The sequence below is a fragment of the Vombatus ursinus genome, unplaced genomic scaffold, assembly GCF_900497805.2.
Source record: "Vombatus ursinus unplaced genomic scaffold, bare-nosed wombat genome assembly UNPS02009573.1, whole genome shotgun sequence".
Classification (NCBI taxonomy): Eukaryota; Metazoa; Chordata; class Mammalia; order Diprotodontia; family Vombatidae; genus Vombatus; species Vombatus ursinus.
In genome coordinates, this window is record NW_020949351.1 from 746403 (window position 1) to 758691 (window position 12289).

Sequence of the window (12289 nt, forward strand, 5' to 3'; positions counted from 1 at the left end):
CCCTGCCCTCAAGGAGCTTACAGTCTAATGGAAGAAGCTAATTCACAAAAGAAAGCTGAAAAGCTGGGGGAGAAGGAGTAATGAGCCACCAAATGGTATGATATTCCCTGGAGTCAAAACAGAGCAGCACCTGGAAAAAGGAGAATTACTTGGAAAGTTCTAAACCTTTTATAAAGGAAGGCATTAGGAGGAGTTTAATGTACCAATCTCTATCCCTCCAATCAGAGTTAGATACAACTGAGGGATTGAGATGGTGCTGAATATCAAAAGTTGAGTCAGTCTTCGTGGTGTGGAGATTTTAAGTGATCAACTTATCCTGGGGGAGGCATTATGTTCTGTGGAGTCAAAACCAAGCAGAGCCACTCATGGAAAACGGAGTTGCCTGGAAAATTCCTATAAAGGAAGACTTTACAATAGACCCAAAAAGGTTACGGCACATTACAAACAAGGCATTATGCAAAGCAAAGCAAAGGAAGTCATAAAAAAAAATGTGGTTTAAACAATGATGACATGCCCCCTTCTCCTTCACTGTCTCTCTGATGGCAGCTTCTTTTGGGACCCTGGCAAAGCATGTACAGATCCTGGTCCTGGACCTACAAACAGGCCTCAGATTTAAAGACCCCTTCATGGATGTAGTCACTATGAATCTTTAGCTTTGAATTGTATCAGGCAGAAAATTATGTTTCAAATTAAAGGCTACAACTGAACAGTGGAATTATTGATCCAGCATTGACTAACAAATTCTGTAATGTCTTTTGACTGTGATCCAAATGAGAGGAGTAAACACAAGTTCATAGTGAAGACTATTTTAACTCCATGAAACACATCAGTTAGGGAGGTTGAGTGGAAAAAAGTAAAACTCAATGAAGTAATGGATGCCAGATTGAGGTGTGTATTTGGAGTGCCCAAAGAAAATGATAAATTGATCCATGTGAAGCCTAGTAAAGCTGTTTCACTGAATGTATCTAAACAAGAGGGACCTGTGCCAAAACTGCATAGTGTTTTACTTATTGATACTGGAACAAAAGGACGGATGATAGGTTGTAAAAGACATCAGGGTGAAATGATGAAATTATCGGAAGAAAATCAACTGCTGATAGATGCATGTTTTAGTGCTTAGAAATATGGCACATGCAGATCAATCTGAAGCAAGCTCAGCTGTCTTTCAGTCAGAATGTGACTAATCCCCTTCCTTCACTTCATATAATTGCAGCCATTTTCATTGGAATTTCTAGGGAAATTCATCTTGTTGAGTATAGTGTGTGGGCAGCTGTTTCCCTTTTTTTTTTTTTTTTTTTTTTGCTTGACCAGAAAAAGATTTATTTACCTAACATTTCATTGGTAGCATAGCGTATGTTGACCATTTTTTAAAATGTACGTCATATAGACTTTGCCTTTAATGACCTTTCCTGGTTAGAAACACAATAAAAACAAACTCTCTAGCTACTTACTGGACAAATTGTGTATTATCAGAGCAACAGTAACAGATGCCAATTGTACATTCTTAGGGATTTTAACAACTTCAAGAGTTGTTCAGAATCTCATAAACGTTATTGTAATAATCTGGTCTTTGGCTCAAAGGTCTAGCTGGTAGGTATATCACCTGAGAAGGTCGTTAACAAAAGAAAAGCTCCACGTACAGGTAAATATTTATGGTAGCATTTTTGTGTTAGCAAAGAACAGGAAACAAGATAGATGCTCATTGCCTGGGGAATGACTAAACAAATCATGATACATGAATGTAATGGAGTGTTACTGTACAGAAAGAAATAATGTATACAGAGAAACACAGAAAGACATAAAAGAACTGATACAAAATGGAGTAAACAAAGCCAGGAAGACAATAAGCAGTTGTCTACAATAATGTAAGTATAAAGAGCAGCAAACGAAACATTCATAGACCATAGCTTATTTAGCTATTTCCCAATTTTTTGGACAGTCCCTTAGCTTGCAGTTCTTTGCTATTACAAAAAGAACTATTAATCTGTATCCCTGTAATGGTATGAGCCTAGTAGTTGTGTCACTGGGTCAACCATTATAACCATTGCAGTGCCTCTTTGGATTAGCCAAATTCATTAAGAATTGTATCAACTACGGGGCAGCTAGGTGGCGCAGTGTATATAGCACCAGCCCTGGATTCAGGAGGACCTGAATTAAAATCCGACCATTGACACATAATATTCACTAGCTGTGTGACCCTGGGCAAGTCACTTAACCCTGTTGCCTAAACCCCCCAAAAAATTGTATCAACTATGTAAAGATAATTGTGTATCAATTTTATAAAGATATTTGTACATTAGCAAAGATCATAGAATTTGTATTGGTCTGAACATAAACTGTATTCCCCCCACCACCCCGACTTTACCCCAACCCAACATCTAGCTTATATAAAATCTGAGTATCATTTGTATGTGGTCAGTGTATGTCCATATATTTTTCTTCAAGTGAAATATAACTTTAGAAATACAGGCTACATTCAGTAAATAGAATTTTATGTCTGATCCTTTTTCTGTACAAATTTATTGTGTTCATATTTAAAAAAAAAAAAAAGGAATTAAGAGCTAAGTGAATCAACAAGGTTCTTATTGAGACCCTAAGGGAAAAAGTGCAAAGCTTTGGTACAGAGATTTGGTTACTGCTAGTGAAGGCACTAAGGGGTCTTTAAACTTATTAGAGTTTTGGGCTATTCTGGAAATTTGAGGCTGCTAGAAAAGTTAACCTCTGGATAAGTGGAGTGGTATTATACTAAGAATTTCTATTATATATAACATTAATTAGGCTACTTTTTTCAAATTATTTTCTTCTCCCAAAACTTACTCCCAAAAAGTAATCAAAATTTATGAGATGGTTTCAGTTCGTAAGTACTGTCCAGTTGCTGCTTGTACTCTCATCACTACCAGGATAAACACAAGACTTATCATAGGTATAGATTGCTCTGGTATACTGTTCCTGTTCAAAACAAGGAAATGATGCTGAATGAGTCAAAGGGAACTGGCATTGCTAGAGGACAATATGCAGTCCAGACAATGGGCTGGCAATCAAACCAATAACAATCAAAGTAATTGAGGGAAAAATAGAGGACATCGCAGCCAAAGGAACAAGCTATTGCTGGAAATCCATCCTACTTGGCAGGATGGCAAGAGTAACCAAAATGTAGAGGACATGGAAAGCCTAAAGTATATATTTGTGTTTTAAAATAAACAATTTCAAATATATTATATCATGGGTAATATTTTGAATGATTAATAGGTGTTTCTCAAAATATTTGTAATGCACTTCATGATAATTTATCCTGATATTCAAGGGCTTCCATAGTCTGACTCCAACCTATCTAGTTTTATCTTATACTGCCTCCTTTATTTGCTCTGTGCGCCAGATTAACAGCACTATGATCTATTCCCCAAATTCATGTCTTCTTCCTTGTGCCTCTTGGCTCCAGACCAGTCCCTAAAATTAAAATGCACTATTTGTTCCTCATCTCCACATATTGATAGGCTATGAATCCTTTAAGGTACAGTTTAGGTGCTTAAAGCCTCCTCTGATCCCTCCACAGTGGAAGCAATTTCATTCTTCTCAGGTATCTCATAGCACTTGATAACTCTATGCTGCTAGGAATACTAATTTGTAAACAAGTTCTTTTTGTTCCTTTTTTATCTCTCCTACCAGACTAAACTGCTGACAAGGACAGTGTCTTGTTCATTGCTTGCGTGTCTCATGTGTATCACAGTGGCCAGTGTATAAACATGTGAACAGATGAATCTGATAATGTGTGTTTTCTTTTTAAAACTCTGTCTCTACAGAGTCCAGCTGATTTGACCACTAGTGATTTGTCCATTCAAGACAATTGTCTTGTCTAAAGCTTATTTGCATATCTACCTAGAAAATAAAAATTTCATAACATGTTCACAACATTTGAGTTGACACAAAGAATTTTTCCAATGTTGGCCTGGTTAGAGCAAGCAGACTTTCCCAGTTTTTTATGTGCCGTCGAACACTTGTTAGCTTTTAAGTTGCATGGTTCACTTAGAGAGGAGCCAACGGAAAAAGCGAAGAAAATGTGCTTGCCTGTATAAAATGAGGGAGAGGAGGAAGGTCTCATGTACTTACAATCCAGAAATAGTGCCAGATATTGATTAGGGGGTAGACATCATTTATTCAAGAGAAGAACTTTGAGTTAGGTTCCAAATGGAGAAGTAGGAAAGTGGAACAGGAATGGGAGAGATTGGGAGAAGGTTGGTGGAATAGTGGGACTATCACTGAACAAAAAGGTCAGTAACAATAACAAAGAGGCTCCAAAAGCCATCTCTGTGGAGAATGCCAGAGCTGCTGCTCAATCCTGACCCTGGTTAGGAAACTTAGATGAGATTTGATCATAGAATAGGCCAGTTAATTTCTCACAGAGAAGTGTAGTTCAGAGGTCATAGATTACACCCATAATTCCAGTCACTCATGCTATTTCAGATGCATGATATTAAATAGAGCACAAAGGGGACCACAGAGGTTGGCTAACTCAGCATAAATTCAAACCCATCACCATGCCTGAAAAACAATTTATCTTTGGCCCTATTGACATGGGTAGCATAACATATGTAAGTGAACAATATATTCATTTTGCTTAATGCAGAATGTTAAACTTTAAAAGTAAAGATAGGTGCAAATACTTTTTTACATTGGTTAGGCATGTTTACTTGTACTATTTTGCATATTTAATGCATGTTTAACCACTGTATACCCATATACCCAGTGGTTGAAATTTTAAAATCAACAGTCTAAGGAGTCATTCTTCATTGAACTTTGGGGTGGGAGGAAAGTAGTGGTTCATGAATAGAAGCCAACAATGTGGTTTCTTCCCTCAATTCCTACTATCCACATACCCCACTATGGTTTTCCACATCCCCTTTGGAGTCATATCATTTCCCTGCATTCTGTCCTCTTAATAGTCTACATCATTGCTGTGGTTGCATTTTTCCAACCAAAAAGTCCTTGTCAGGGCTTGTCAATGCCTTTCCAAAGAAAAAAATCAGACACCAGTTTCAATTAAAGGAAATTAAATGTTCTCAGAACTTTTAGTGTTAGACTTTTTAAGCATTTTTAATCTTGGGATTTAATAATTGAAAGTCGGTCTTTAGAGTCAGTGGACATCACTGATTGAGTTTCTACCTCCAGATGAATTTTCCTAAAATACTAGTTTCATCATTTCCCTCATCCAAAAAAGTCCACTGAATATCCCGTGACCTCGTAATCAAGGGCTTCCTGAGTCCCCCATTGCTTCACATTTATGATCAGATACAAAAAGACTCTTCTTTTTAGGTCACCATACCATCCAGAGGCAAAGGCCCCTGCAGGTTTTCCTAACAGTGGTTTAGGAAGGACTAGGTACTTACTCTTCTATAGACCGTGAAGGACTTAGGATCATTAAATCAGAGCTCTAAGGGACCTTAGGTCAGCTAGGTGGCACAGTGGATAGAGTGCTGGACCTGGAGTCAGGAAAACTCATCTTCCTGAGTTCAAATTCAGGCTTAGACACTTTTTACCTGTATGACCTTGAACAAGTCACCTAATCCTGTTTGCCTTAGGTTTCTCATCTGTAAAATGAGCTGGAGAAGGAAATGGCAAACCACTCCAGTATCTTCCAACTGGGGTCACAATTGAAATGACTCAACAACAAAAAAAGGGACCACAGTCATGCAAGTAGTAAGTGTCAGAGCAGGGATTCAAACCCGTGTGCTCTGATCCCAAACCCAGCTTTCTTTGCCATAAATTATGCAGAAGTTAAAACTACAGTTATGGCAATGGAGAATTCAAAGAAATATGGGAAGAAACGTGAAGGGATGCAAAGTGAAAAAAGCAGATATGCTTGCTCAGAGTTACCCAGCCAATATGTATCTGATGAGGTTCAGGGCCACCCCAAAATGGTGGGGTGCAAGGTCATCTCAAAAGAATTTACTCAGGCTGTCTCTAAATCAAGTAAAGGTTTTTATTGTGGGTAACACAACACACCAAACAGGCTCCTCATTCCCTTAAGGGAGACACAGTTTAAGGGAGGCTCCAGCTAAAGGGGAGTTGTGGTGGTAGTGGTGGTGGTGGTGGCAGCCCCCTAAAGGAGGCAGCCTCTCCAAGGGAGAGGGGGCAGCCCCCCCCCCCACCAAGGGAGACAGCTTCAAGGAGATGCCTCCTATTAAAAGGAAATGCCCATCAAGGGAGACCCCAGCTTAAGGGAAATGGGTCCTTAAGGGAGATGCCTCTTAAGGGAGACACCCTCCGATTAAGGAAGATGCCCACTAGCCAGGAGAGGCTAGGGATTCTTATAGAGGAAAACCTACTGTGGGCAGGGAGATGAGGTAACAAGAGACAGTAGTTCAGAGTTTCAAGCATTATCTATTATTATTATTCCATTGTTCAACACTAGGTGGAGGGGCTGGGAGGCCCCTCTGTTATTTGGGTGTTTCATTGACTAGGCTCCAGGAATCTCATTGTGTCCTGAAGTGACTTTAAGTGGTACTTGAGATAATGAGCTTCTTATTTACCATTCTATTTGAATCTCATCATATCCAAGGTGGAGTTTAAACCTAGCTCCTACTGATTCCAAGGACAAGTTGCCATCCACTATGCCACACTGACTCTCATAAATAATGATAGGGTAAGGACAGGGACTAGACCTTTAATGTCATTGGTACTGGGTACTCCTGGGCAAGGAAATACCTTCCACCAATGTAAGTTGGCAACTTCTTTTCAATGTATATTCTTAGAAGTTTGCCTAGAGCACTAAAAGGTTAAGTGATTTTCCTGAAGGTCGGATATCCAGTTAGAGGTGAGACTTGAATCAGGTCTTGGCTTCAAGACTGGCTCTTTATCCCAATAATGAGAGTAACAAAATCCAGAAAAATGCATAGAAGAAAAAAGTTGCGTAGGGGACACACACACACACACACACACACACACACACACACACACAGAGTAATTGCATATACATTTTAAAAGTTTTATACTTTTTATGTTTTTTTATACTTACTATAAATAATAAGTTCATGGTTTGACGTATAATATTTTAAAATTCTTCTTTGTGTGTTTGAAGGTTTGTGTTGGTTACTAAATCAAAAAGAAAGGAAGAAGAAAAGATGACCAAGACCATATAAACCTTCCTTATACTTGACTTCCAGAGGTCTCTAGGAGATTAGAGACATTCATTCATTGTCCAAAGTAAATAAGGCTATTACTCACCCACTCCCATCAAAATCATGTCAGAGGGGAGAGAAAGAAAAATTTTAGATTATAACCTGAACATACTTTAATTAATTCAACAAATATTTATATAGTGCCTAATATACTTAAGGCACTACACACTATACTAGTTTAAGAAGTGAGTTATGAGCTCTGAATCTTATAATCTAGCCACTGCTCAGATTTTCCCAATTTAGCTAATAGCTCACAGATGTCCAGTTTCCTTAAGAGTCTGGCTAATATGGCGAATCTTCAATAAACCTTGTTTTTGGCTGAAAGAAAGCTTGGGTCGAATTTTTTCAGGCAAAACCCGCGTGTTGTGATTTTGGGATTCCAGGACCCCTAACCTCTAGACCTCATCATATAGTTCCCTGACGGGGAAAAACTGCCTATACCAAGCTCTTCACCAGCTGGGACTGGAAGATTTGTGTCTTCCAGACCGCATACAGGCCATTTACCTAAAGTTGGTAGCAAACAGTGGGTACCATCCAATATCCCACCCTGGATGCAGCCTGTGCTCTGTTCCAGTCAACCTCCTCTTTGGGACTCCCTTGAGGCAGGGACAACTCTATGCCCCACTTGCCAGCAGGAAGCAGTTTCAGAAACTGAGACCTTCGCCCCTTACCTCAAAAGAATTTGGGTCCCATCTGTTTGAGGAATGATGAGGTTGGGAGCTAGACCCCAAAAAGGAAAAACCCTGGACTTTCCCACATGGCCTAATCTCTGGCATTCCCCTGAGGCTATAATCCCATCAACTGGCCTTTCTCTGTGGCTATGCCCAATCTCTGTTACCCTTAACCTAGGCTGGCCCTCCATTGTCTTACCTCCCTGTGCTCCACCCCCCAGCCATTTCCCACCCTTAATCCTATCTAGGCTCCATTCTCCTTTGGCCACCCCTGGAGTTCTATTACCTGGTAGACTACTTGGCCACTCCTAGATCCCTCCCATAGTCTTTCTGTAAATAAGGTCCATCTTGTCTCCATTAAGATGCTTGGATTCTTATAATCTAGCCCATGCTCAGATTTTCACAGTCTAGCTAATATGGTGAATCTTCAATAAACTTTGTTTTGGGCTAAAAAAAAAAAGTGAGTTATGAACATCTTAGACAAGGTCATGCCTGGTTTCTGGATAATGGTCAGTGCTTTCTTGCTTTCCCAGTCACCAGTGGAGTGAAATAGGATTGTGTGCTTGCTCTCATGCTTTTTAGCATGGTGTTTTCATCAATGTTGTAGGATGTCTTCAACAAGGATGAAAAAAACGGCATCAAGGTCAGATACTGAACTGATGGCAAATTTATTTAACTTGAAAAGGCTACAAATCAAGACTAAAGTAGAGGAAGAGTTGGTGGTGCATGACTCTTTGTTTATAGATGATTGTGCACTCAATGCAGCTTCTGAAACTGACATGCAACGAAGTATGGATCAGTTCTCTGCTGCCTATGCTAATTTTGGCCTAACAACACCAAGAAAACACAGATTCTCCACCAGCCAGCTCCAAACCATCCCTATGTAGAACCATAGGTTATGTCAAATGCAGAAAATTTTAATGCTGTGGATAAGTTCACTTACGTTGGCAGTATACTTTTTCAGGTTTGTCCACATAGATGATGAAGTTGATACACATGTTGCCAGAGCTAGCTCAGTATTAGGGAAGCTCCAAAGGAAAGTGTGGGAGAAAAGAGGAATTAGACTGCTTACCAGACTGAAGGTCTACAGAGTTGTACTGACCTCATTGTTGCATGCTTGTGAAACCTAAACAGTATACCAGTGTCACTTCCATTTGATTTGTCTTAGGAAGATTCTTTTAGGACCATTTCTTTTTTGTTATTTAAAAAGATAGCATCAATTCAAAGTTCTACCAACAGAGTAATAGTATGCCTTTTTCTCCACAATCAACAGCGAATTTTGTTACTTTTGCCAGTGTAACTAATCTACTATAGTATCTAGAGGTTGTTTTAATTTACATTCCTCTGCTCATTAGAGAATCTGAACTTTTCTTTAGATTGATAATTTGTATTTCTTTTTCCCCAGAACTAGCTATTCTTAACCTTTGGCCATTTACCCATTAGAGAATGGAAAAGGATATATTTGTAATGGGCACTTCATTTGTCTGGACATCTATTAATGTGTGTCTCTGATCAAATCAGAAGGCAGCTCATAAGTTTTTGACACTGATCATTTTAAAAAGATAGAAAAAGTAATGAGAACAGTTGCTCTTCTGGACCTACTTTTCACCACTAAAGAGGACCTGGTTGCAGACCAAGAAATGATGGGAACCTTAGAAGCTGGTAAATAGAGCTATTGAGCCCTGAAGAAGGATGGGAATTCTTAAAAAGTGGAAGTGGAGAGGGAGCATATTTCAGGCACAGGAGTCAAACTATGTAAATGCACAAAAACACGAGATGGTACGCTGAGAAACACAGAGTAGTACAGTTTAATAATAATAATATCTAGCATTTGCATAGCACTTAACATTTGCAAAATGTGTTTGATCCTCACAAAAACCCTTGGAGTTAGATTTTATTATTATCCCAATTTCACAGATGGGGAAATTGAATCTGAAATGTTAAGTGATTTGCCCAGAGTCATACACTTAGTGTCTGAGGCTAGTTTTGAACTCAGGTCTTCCTGACTCCAAGTCCGGCACTCAGTCCTTGGTTCTTAAAGAGAAACAATGTATAATCCAGTCTGAAACTAGACTGTGAACCAAATAGTCACTGCTCACAAGGAACTTACTTTCTTTTTTTTTTAACTTGAGAAACGTATTTTACATTTGCTTATTCATGAAATTTGTCCAATTACAAATAAATAATCCATATGACATAACTCTTTGATATACACTTTTTTCAGTCAGGTAAGAGCAACAACCAAGAATACATTGAAAATGAGTTTACATTAAATAACCAATTACAATATACAACTGGTCATTCAGTTACATTTTCAGCATGGTCTAATATGTACACTGTTTAAAAGTGGACCACTTTATATAAAACACAGATGTATACAATTTTCTTACATACCCAAGAAAATGTACATACATCCCAGCTTTAAAAAAAAGTTGTAAGAGACATTTATTTATCTCTATACATGCCATATCTTTCATTAGAAAGTAAGCTCCTCCAGACACCTGTGTCTTCAGTTTCTAAGAGTTCAAATACAAAAATATTTATAAGCTTGTGAATTTCAGCAGCAAATATGAAAATGTATGCCAGGCTACCCTATTCTTGCTGGCAGGTACTGAAAAAATTGACAAGCTCCATGGGATTTTATAGAGGTTATCAAGGGGACATTTTATAAAAATTATTACTTAGAGAATTGACATCACCTAATGCCATTGATTCAATTTTGCACTGCTTACTGTTTCAGCAATCTATTTTACTAACAGAAGAATCCTTGCTTGGTGGGCACATCTTATCTTCTGTAAATTGTAGAGATTATTGCATCAACAAACTTGTGAGAACTCTTCAGACATCTCATTTTCCCAATTAATTCCACAAGACCTCCCTATTCCCTTAAGACTAAGTCTTCTAATATCTGCATTATGACACAGTTCAACATGTATTTTAATTTTTTCAGAAACAATGCCAAAGCTAAGGAAACACTTTATAATAGATTTCTTTCCTTTCCTACCTGTCCTGTCACCAAGTTAATTTAGTGTCTCTTACAATAAAACATTTCAAAGTTATTTAGTTTTCCTAATGGCAATGCAAGATTAACTGAAGGATAAACAGAATTTGTTCTATTTACTTAGTCTCAACATTCTTGCTTTACTGTGGGTCACAGGTGTCTGGAGGAGCTTACTTTCTAATGGGAAATATGGCATGTATAGAGATAAATAAATGTAAGGTAATTTAAGAAGAGAGAGAATCATCCTTTGGGGTTAGAATGTCTATTTCCTTTTACACATGTCAAAAGGCAGCATAAGGTAATGGTGCCCTACTGTACTAATATGAACAGTTCATTGTATCTTTAGCTAGTTCTCTTTAAAGACCCTAATTCGCTCTCCTATCCTGAAGCATGGTTAAAATAGAAAACCCTGAAACTAGAAATGCTTCTCACCAGAGTATATAAAATATAACTAGAGGATGGCCCATACACTTAGCCTTTGAAAGAGTTGGAGTAGTACAGAAGTGAGTCTCTACCTTAATACCCAGGACAATATATGTTTTGAAAAAGTGCCTTTGACGAATTTAGAGAAACCTGGGAAGATTCTATGAACGGATTTAGAATGAACTGAGCAGGACTAGGAGAACAAGTTACATGATTTCCACAATAATATAAAGGAAAACAATTCTGATAAAGTTCAGAACTCTGATCAGTGCAGCAACCATTCATGACTTCGGAAGATTGATGATGAAATCTGCTTGGAAGAGGTGAGGGACAAAAGAAAGAGCTACATTAAGAGCAATGTGTTGATTTCTTTCACTTGACTATATTGGTTACCTGGAGGGCAAATGTGGAAGGAGGAAATTGGTGCAGAGAGATAATGATGTGAAGAAAAAAGAAGAGGAAAAGAATCTCTTAAGTCTCTCCTTCATCCCCGTCATCTTCAAGGTGATTTTTCTAAATCGTACTTCTGGCCATGTCATGGCCTCTCCCTACTGCCCTGACTCTCAGCTCCAGTGGCTCTCTATCACTTCCAGTATCAAAGAGAAACTTCCCTGGCATTTAAAGTCCTTTCTATTTTTCCAAATGCCTTGTACTTTACTCTCCTCCAAGCACTTGTATGATTCAGCTACATTGACTGATTTGGAGTTCCTTGGATATAACCCTCCATTTCCTATCTCTATGTCTTTGCAGTGGCTGTCCTTTCTACCCCCTCCACTTCACCTCTTAGTTTTTCCCTGGCTTTCGTTAAGACTTAGTTCAAAGTGCCTCTCCCCTAGCTATTAGTGCTTCTACTTCTAAGATTACCCTCCACATACATACTTTAATGCATAGTTATTTATATATTGTTCCCTTCCATTATAATGTAAGTTCCTTAAGGGCAGGAATTATTTTTGCCTTTCTTTGTATCCCCAGAGTTGAGGACAATACCTGGCATATAGTCAAGTGCTTAATAAATACAT

General features: G+C 38.4%; 1 pseudogene; it reads left to right on the forward strand.

The window, feature by feature from the left end:
- The first annotated feature begins 539 nt into the window (after positions 1-539).
- On the forward strand, positions 540-6340 carry LOC114035966 (annotated as a pseudogene).
- The last annotated feature ends 5949 nt before the right edge of the window (positions 6341-12289 follow it).